Raw genomic sequence first — 10,000 nt, 5'->3', positions numbered from 1 at the left:
GACCCACAAGCAGGTTGTAGCGTATCCCACCCGCAGACATGTGACGTTGTCACACGACCAGTTGTCACTAATCGACTCATTGCTGATAATCATATGCCATACACCGGGGAAAGCTGCCGCAAGGGGTAGCTACGTAGTGCAGTCGCACCTCTACTACTGTACAGAGATAGAACACCACGAGACTGCAACCAGATTAAACTGATACATGGCGCTGATAACTAATAGATGCAGAGCCATCGGAATATAGATGACATACGACATACAACTGTCCCTATACATGCTGACAGTCTGTGCACACAATGTGAACTACACGTCACCCAGACACCCTATCACACACTACTCTCTGGCTGTAACAGACACAGACACAATATCTAAGCACCACCATGGAACAACATCCAGTGCATCCTCTCCGCCACATTACACCATTCACACTATGATAACAAAACCAGGAGGTCCACCCCAAAAACAGAATATCTCACTCTTCCAACAACCATCATTACGCAGATAAGCCACAAACACCCACACATGTGCTACACAGGGGTGCAGCCAACACCACCACACTGGCGTGTCTCACAGCATATAAGCAATGGCAGGAATGAAAGACACAGGTCTGCCACTCCCTTGCCACACCCACGGAACCGGCGCACCACCTCCCCTGAGCCAAAGGTGCATCCTGACGTGACACATCTCAGGGTGCCTCAGGCGTCCACTTACCATCATCACTATGAACGAACCTCGTCCCCTCCCCCCCTCATACACCATCCCTTAACCTAACCCATGTTGCGCCTTAACCTAACCTATGTTGCGCCTTAACCTAACCTATGTTGCGCCTTAACCTAACCTATGTTGCGCCTTAACCTAACCTATGTTGCGCCTTAACCTAACCTACGTTGCGCCTTAACCTAACCTACGTTGCGCCTTAACCTAACCTACGTTGCGCCTTAACCTAACCTACGTTGCGCCTTAACCTAACCTACGTTGCGCCTTAACCTAACCTACGTTGCGCCTTAACCTAACCTACGTTGCGCCTTAACCTAACCTACGTTGCGCCTTAACCTAACCTACGTTGCGCCTTAACCTAACCTACGTTGCGCCTTAACCTAACCTACGTTGCGCCTTAACCTAACCTACGTTGCGCCTTAACCTAACCTACGTTGCGCCTTAACCTAACCTACGTTGCGCCCTAACCTAACCTACGTTGCGCCCTAACCTAACCTACGTTGCGCCCTAACCTAACCTACGTTGGGCCCTAACCTAACCTACGTTGGGCCCTAACCTAACCTACGTTGGGCCCTAACCTAACCTACGTTGGGCCGTAACCTAACCTACGTTGGGCCCTAACCTAACCTACGTTGGGCCCTAACCTAACCTACGTTGGGCCCTAACCTAACCTACGTTGGGCCCTAACCCAACCTACGTTGGGCCCTAACCTAACCTACGTTGGGCCCTAACCTAACCTACGTTGGGCCCTAACCTAACCTACGTTGGGCCCTAACCTAACCTACGTTGGGCCCTAACCTAACCTACGTTGGGCCCTAACCTAACCTACGTTGGGCCCTAACCTAACCTACGTTGGGCCCTAACCTAACCTACGTTGGGCCCTAACCTAACCTACGTTGGGCCCTAACCTAACCTACGTTGGGCCCTAACCTAACCTACGTTGGGCCCTAACCTAACCTACGTTGGGCCCTAACCTAACCTACGTTGGGCCCTAACCTAACCTACGTTGGGCCCTAACCTAACCTACGTTGGGCCCTAACCTAACCTACGTTGGGCCCTAACCTAACCTACGTTGCGCCCTAACCTAACGCACGTTGCGCCCTAACCTAACGCACGTTGCGCCCTAACCTAACCTGTAATTGTTATATGAATTGAAACATTCATGTAGCGTTGCCTAATCGCAACCCTCTCAACATAGGTCAGTGCTCGCACTCTCTGGTGTCCTGCGTATTGATTCATGTTACGGTGCGTACCCTCACAACATCTAGCGAGTGGTGCGTACGTTCCACATGGTCCCGCTATCCACTGTAATGTGTACTGCTGTAAGACTTATATCGCTCCCCTGTCGCCTCTAGTTCGTCAGGCGGGAGTTTGCGTGTTCAATGAGCTTCGCAGCTGTGCAATGGCATTCGCATACGTACGCGGGCCACCTTCCACGTGTTCTCTCGTGCATACGTCGCAGCATGTATGTGGGCTGATGTGGCGTGTCGTGACGCATATCATCCAGGCATGCAAGACCCACTGAATTTGCAAATGTAGATGGACGTCTACGTTTGCTGCCCAAGTTACGCAAATGAACTGGAAATCCGTTGTTGCGCGGTTGTATACGCTGGAGGTGAATCATTGATTGCGACAATCGGTACAGGTATTAACTGGTTGCTTCAGCGACACCCGTCATACCCACGAACGTGAGTGGGCATGTGGGTATGAAGCGATACGCGGCGGTGGCTGGGTGGGACCGTCCCCGGCCGGTGAGGGGGGAGCGCCCGGCGTGCTGGCCGCGCGCTGCGTGGGCGCACGCGCTACAGCCGGCTGGTGGGGGCGCCCAGTGGCAGGCGCGCCGGCCGACGGACGCGGCAGGCGGCGCAGCTGCGCGCCGGCGCACCCAACGCGCGGCGCCGTGCGGCCAAAGTGGGTCCTCGCGGGCCCGGTGCGAAGCGCGGTGGACATCTGCAGTGTGCTGGTCCGATTGAGGACTGTGTGCGTTGAGGATGCGCCGCCGCCCGGCACTCGGCGCCGCGACGCCGTCTGCTGCTCGGTCGCCCCCGCGGTTCTCGCAGGTGGTTTGTATCGCAGCTGTGCGGATGTGTTGGCGCGTGCGCTGTGCTGGGAGAGTTCGCTTTGGCACCCAAGTGGGGCTCTGCCCCTCTGTGGCGCTGGCGTTGGAGCTGCCCGGCCACTGTTTGTGGCCGCGTGTTGTCTCCCGCCGGCAACACCACGACAGCACGCTCCCGGGCCTCTGTCGGCAGCGGCAAGCTCAGTTGGGAGCACGGGTGGTCGCACTGAAAGCGTCTACTCGCCTATCTCCGGGCGATTGCGCCTCTCTCGAACCCGACCAAGTACTTAGGACGGCGCTGCGCGCCGCCGGGACCTGAGAGGGTTTCGAGGTGTATCGTGCAGGGGAGCCCAGCCTCCTCCTGTTTGCGGAATAATTGAGCGGACGCTTGCGTGTTCGCGCGGGCCTCCGGGACACACTCCCGGGCGGCCGGCTGCTCAGCTCTAGTTGACGCAGCTCCCTGGTTGATCCTGCCAGTAGTCATATGCTTGTCTCAAAGATTAAGCCATGCATGTCTCAGTACAAGCCGCATTAAGGTGAAACCGCGAATGGCTCATTAAATCAGTTATGGTTCCTTAGATCGTACCCACGTTACTTGGATAACTGTGGTAATTCTAGAGCTAATACATGCAAACAGAGTCTGAGCGTGAGGTCAGTCGCTTGACGGCGCGTTTCGGCACGGGCCCGCCCGTTGTCGGCGCGCCGTAAGGCACGGGGGCTCGCACTGGGGCGTATCGCTTTCCAGTCGGGTGTGCCGCGGCAGTCCTCACAGGGGAAGTGATGCGTCTCTCATAGCCTCTCCTTCCCAAGCAGCTCTTTCCGCCTTCCCGTGGTGCCAGACGTTAAGCTCGGCATTTTGCCTTGCGACGAAAGGGAGAGCTGCGACCCAACCCGATGCGAAAGCGAAGGGTGCGTGGCACAGGGGGAGCTGTGTCGAGGGACCGAACATCAGTCCCTTTCTGTTTGCAGGGCACAGACCAGCAGGTGCTCTGCGTGCCGGCGACCTCGTTTGTCGGCGTGGGATCACGGCGCGAATCGGCAAGGGTGCTTCGCCGCGCCCCTGGGCAACCGGGGCGTGTTCTGCCAAACCCAGGAGGTGGTGACATCGCCTGGGCTAGGTTAGATGGGCCCAGACCGCTGAACGACTGGGGGACCGACCCACCACCTGAGTAGGAGTGGGTCCTTGGCCTTCTGGTGGAAGCTCGGACAAGTAGGCGGCGAAGGGCGAGGGGTGCATCCGCCTCTCCGGAGTGCGGGGTGCAGTTGCCGAGGAGCGTCGTATGAAATCATCGACGACGGGGCCATCGATGGGGACCAGTGCGCTGGCGACGGCGCGCTGAACCCGGCAGCTCTGAAGTGCCCTTGACCTGGGGGCGAGGTCGGTGGGCGAGCTGCAGAAGTCCCCCCCCATGCCAGAGGAGCCGGTCCGGGGCAAGAGACGGGCTCCCACTTCCTTTCATCACTCGTTCATAATGGCCACAACAGAAACGAGTGATACTAGTGCGCCTTCGAGAGCTTCTCTTGCGCCTGATCCCTCTCCACAGGACGAGGCGGGACAGGCAGTAGAGGATTACACAGTTATGCAGAGGCACTCTCAAATTACGCTGCTCCTGGAACAGAGTATTAAAAATGGCAAGATTAGTCAGGCAGCAATCTTGCAAATAAAAAATGAATTGGCTGCATGGGCAATTGCTCATGCTAAACTGGAAGGACGAGTAGAGGAGCTAGAGAGAGAAAACACACGGATGAGACAACAGCAACAACCGAGCAAGACCTGGGCGGCAGTGGCAGCACAAGCCCCCAGACAAAACAACACAAAAGAGGCTATTGACAGGGTCACAAGAAAACAGGAAACGGCAGTCTTCCTTAGGACCCTACCTGGCAAAGACACGAGTGTAAAAAGAATCCAGGAGCTTCTGACCACAACTATAGACCCAGTAAAAGACAAAATAAAGATTAAACGAGTCAAACCCAGCCGCAACTCGGTGATTGTGGAGGTTGCGTCTGAAGAGGACAAGAATAAACTACTCGAAAATCCTAAATTAAATGCAGTAGTTAAATGCGAACCCCCCAAAAAGAGGAACCCCCTAGTCATAATGTATGACGTTCCCACTGTAATGACTAATGAAGAGGTGACTGAGGCAATCAGAAAACAGAATTTTGAACATATAAATGAAAAAGAATTTCAAGACAATTTTAAACTAAGATTTAAAACGGGTCCTCGGGATCGTGATGTTGTACATCACGTTGCCGAGGTCTCCGCAACAATGTGGAAGAAAATAACGGTACTGGGCAGACTATACGTGGGATTCCACGCCATAAATACCAAAGATTATATTGTGGTACCTCGTTGTCACAACTGCGGCGACTTGGACCACATTCTGAGGCACTGCACCAGGGGGTCGGCCTGCTCCAACTGCGGTGACAATGGACACACAAGGAAAGACTGTAAGGCCACAGGTGTATGCATCCCATGCAAGAGTCGTGGCAAGAAGTCTTGTGGAGCCACAGGACGAAACTGTCCTACCTACAGGATGCTCGAACAGAGGTTGATTTCTCGCATTGATTATGGCTAAAAAAGGCATACCATCCAGGATGCCAAAGCATAAATCCCCGAGCAAAAGGAGGAGGGATGCTATGAGAGCAAGCAGATTCAGAAATTTCTTGAAGTCGCTCATCAGCGCCGACCTACCAACAGTCGATAAATCCATACAAACCGAGTCCCCCACCAGGGTCATCGGCATTCAAACCAAGCTCCCCTCAGAGGTTAGAGCACCCTCCTCCCAATGCCGGGACACGCTGCCGATTAAAAACCAACAACGGCAAGAGCATCCTTTGGTAGTGACAGATAAATCCGCAAAACCTGTCCAAGAAAGCACGATAACGAGCTCCACTGCCTACTCTAACACCAAAGACAGCACGGTGGTTAGTCTGCCACCTGTGGACCCGGTGAGGGTGTACACAAATCTGGAGTACACCATGCAACTAACTAGACTGGAGCAGCCGACTACCCTGACCACTGCCTTACGACATGTGGTCCGAGTAGGACATAAGTACGGACGAAGGGTAACCTTCTCGGTGATGGAGGCTGTGGACAGAATGCAATTAAAGTCGGTGAACCTCCCCACTGATTTCGGAGCACTGCAGGACTTACTCCAAAAAGTGTTTGAAAGACGAGGAGAAAATTTTGACCTAAATGACTTTTACCATCAATCAGTAGCAAACGGACGACTGGCATATGATTGGAACAAAAACTGGCCGCATGACCACACACATACTTACTTCCCATGACGACCAAAATAAAAATAGGACAACTCAACACTCATAACAGTCGACTAGTGATGCAGGAGCTCCGAAAGGAAGTGGTGGAAAAGAGACTGGATGTACTCTGTTTACAGGAGCCATACTCTCTGGCTGGAAAAGTCGCGTTCACTGCTGCAACATGGCAAACTGTTAGCAGTGGGGACATCCCCAGAGCGGCCATTCTGATAACTAACGCTGCACTGCGTGCTACACCATTGTCACAGTTCTCCAACAGCCACTGCAACGTCGTGGAGATACAATCTCCTGCGGGAATTGTAATCATCATTAACATGTATTTTCAGTACGGAGACAGAATTGAGCAACACATAGATCATCTTGTGAGAGTGGTCACGGCGTTGCGGGGGCGCAAAATCATCATAACTGCTGACATTAACGCCAAATCTCCCCTATGGTACAGTGGCACAAGGGACGAAAATGGCGCAAAAGCTGAAGAAATGATAATGGCTCTACAACTAGTGGTGGCAAACAGACCAGGTAATCCTCCAACCTACGTAGCTGGAGGAGGACAGGGCACCAACATTGACGTGACCCTGCTCACTCCAAACGCAGTGAACATACTCCAAGAATGGAGAGTGGAAGATAATGCCACCACTAGCGATCACAATTTAATCACCTTTATTATTGGAGACAGTGAGTGCCGCTGGGCCATGGGGTGGGAGGTGCAAAGGAATTTTAGAAAAACAGATTGGGAACGCCTAGCCAGAGAGTACAACATTCCTCCATCACCAGAGGGAGACGAACGACAGGACTTCAACGTGGACGACAGAGCTGAAGAACTGGTACACGCAATAACAAGGGCGATTAAGGCGGCCGTACCAACCAGGAGGAGAGCCGTGGCGGCCACACCGGCACCATGGTCAGCCGAATTGCAACAACTACGTCAGTCTGTTAGGAGACTGAGGAAGCACTACCAGCGCAGTGTCGTCTGGTGGGAAAAACAAAGATGGCTGCAGCTATACCGGGAGGCAAAAGACAACTTCCAAAAAGAATTACATAAGACCAGAATTACTAGTTGGGAGAAGTTCGTTACCGATCAGCTGGCCATCGACCCTTGGGGTGTGCCATATAGATTAGTAAGGGAAAAGATTCGCTCCCCAACAATGATATCATCGCTCAGGCACGGGGACGGGATGACGGAATCCTGGCAGGAGACTGCTGAGGTCCTCCTCCAGTCGCTGTTGCCTGACGATGACAGAAATGACGACACCGAAGAACAGCGACAACTACGTAATGAAGACCTTCGTAGATACGCCAACGACATAGCGGTCCTCCCCTTCTCTGAGGAGGAAGTTGCTGCTCATATCAAGTCCTTAAAGAAAGGAAAAGCCCCCGGGCCAGACGGCATTGTGGCGGAGGTAGTGCAGTTCTTAGCCCCACAGCTAACCATACCACTCACAAAAATCTTTAACGAATGCCTCAGGCAAGGGAAATTCCCAAAAATATGGAAAGCTGCAAACGTGGTGATTATAAAGAAAGGCCCCGATAAAGATCCCACAGAGGCCAAATCCTATAGGCCCATCTGCCTGCTGGATGGCTTCGGGAAAATCTTTGAAAAGCTATTAGCAGAAAGACTGAATGCTCACCGCATGCTGCGCGGGATGAGCGACAGGCAATTCGGTTTTAGGTCGGGGCGATCGGCATCTGATGCCATCGCCCTGGCAGCCGAGGTCTGTGGCTCAGCCCCGTGCAAGTATGTTGTCGGCATCATGGTGGATATCAGTGGCGCCTTCGACAACCTGTGGTGGCCTTCGCTCTTCTCCTGCCTTCGGGAGAAGGAGTGCCCAGGGCTGCTATATGGGTGTCTGAGGAGCTATTGTGAAGATCGGGAGGTACAGCTATCATCCGCTAGCGGGAACATCCGAAAAACTATCACTAAAGGTTGCCCCCAGGGCTCCGTGTTGGGTCCCCTATTTTGGGACATCCACATGGAGCCTCTTCTGGATAGCCTGCAACAGAGCGAAGATGTGCTAGAGGTGATAGCTTATGCCGACGACCTCCTCCTGCTGGTCGGCGGCCGAAGTCGCGAGGACTTAGAACCGAAAATCGAGGGAGCAATAAACAAATTACAACTATGGTGCCAAAAGACCAAAATGACTATATCACCATCCAAGTCGACCTATCTACTACTTAAAGGACAGCTGATAAGAAACCCGACTGTGAGAATTGACGGCACGCCCGTTCTTCGGAGACGAGAAACGCGCTACTTAGGAATCATCATCGACGAAAGGTGGAACTTTGCAAGGCACATAGAAACCGTAACCCAGAAAGCACTACAATTACTAAATAATCTAATCTCCATAGGACACAAAAGATTCCACCTCCCGCCTCATTTAATCAAACTTTACCATAATAGCATACTGACGTCAATAGTGGGTTACGGGTCGGGAGTCTGGGCTCACAGGCTCACGAGGGTGGCGCCTGCTGTGACGGTGAGAAGAGTACAAAGGAATATGATTTTAAGGTCCGTGGGAGCATACAGAACATCTCCAGGGGGAGCCCTGTTACTCATAATGGGGCTCTGTCCCCTGGATATAAAGATAAGAGAACAGGCTGCGTGGTACTGGGCAAAAAGGGGAGTCATCACCAAGGTAGAAGAAATTATGGGGGCACCAGTCAGGGAAAAAGGGGAGATTAGGGAAAGAGGGGTAGAGTTGTGGCAGGAAACATGGGAGTCAGATGAAACTGGTAGAAGAACCTTCCAGTTTCTACCAGACGTAAAGGACAGACTGCAAATGAAGTACTTCGAGCCAACCAGGGGATTGCTCCACTTTCTCACCGGTCATGGCCCCTATCCGACTTATCTTTGTCGGTTTGGGAGAAGGGCGACACCTGCGTGCGACTGTGGCGCACCGGAGGGTACTCCCGACCATGTGGTTTACGAGTGCCCCCTCTTCGATGATGTAGCCGGGACATTGAGACGACAACTACCAAGCACAGACACCTATGACCTTTTAAGACGAGAGGAGACGTTTAAACTGATAAACACGCTCGCAAACGAGGTATCGCAGAAAGTATTGACAACTTTTTTGAGAGACCTTCATGCGTAATAAATAAATAGAAAACACCGATTGCGACCTCTGCCCCAATCCTGTAACGCCTGTTCGTGGATAGGTCGACTCCACAGTTGGAATCCGCCACGACCAGGACCAGGGGGACTGGGGCGATCCCGAATTAGGAAATGCACCAATTATGACATAGAATATAAATTAGATTTAGTTAATTAAAATAGGATAGTAAATTAGGAACCTGCAGCGATAAGTTATCCCTTGCCTGCCCTGTGCCAGGGGCTCGCTCATAGGGATTAGCTCTATGAGCAAGGCATCTAAGTAGGTTTATATTACCAAACTGGCACACTTGTTACGCTGCAGGCAGTTAGTAATAATTAATCGTAGCAATTAGAAATTATGTTAGCTAGTAAACCAGCCGTAGTCTGCCCAGTAGAACTCATAGAACTGTCTGTAGTAAAGATAAATGTTAAAGCTGCTATTGTAAACTTAGAAATATAGGACCCACTAATCATTAAGGTGGTGGGTCATTATTGTATAACTATTGTGAAATGAAATAAAGATTTTTTTTTTTTTTTTTTTTTTTTTTTTTTTTAAAAACAGAGTCCCGACCAGAGATGGAAGGGACGCTTTTATTAGATCAAAACCAATCGGTCGGCTCGTCCGGTCCGTTTGCCTTGGTGACTCTGAATAACTTTGGGCTGATCGCACGGTCCTCGTACCGGCGACGCATCTTTCAAATGTCTGCCTTATCAACTGTCGATGGTAGGTTCTGCGCCTACCATGGTTGTAACGGGTAACGGGGAATCAGGGTTCGATTCCGGAGAGGGAGCCTGAGAAACGGCTACCACATCCAAGGAAGGCAGCAGGCGCGCAAATTACCCACTCCCGGCAC

The sequence above is a fragment of the Schistocerca nitens genome, chromosome 7 (assembly GCF_023898315.1).
Source record: "Schistocerca nitens isolate TAMUIC-IGC-003100 chromosome 7, iqSchNite1.1, whole genome shotgun sequence".
Taxonomy (NCBI): domain Eukaryota; kingdom Metazoa; phylum Arthropoda; class Insecta; order Orthoptera; family Acrididae; genus Schistocerca; species Schistocerca nitens.
This window is presented reverse-complemented; position numbering follows the sequence as displayed.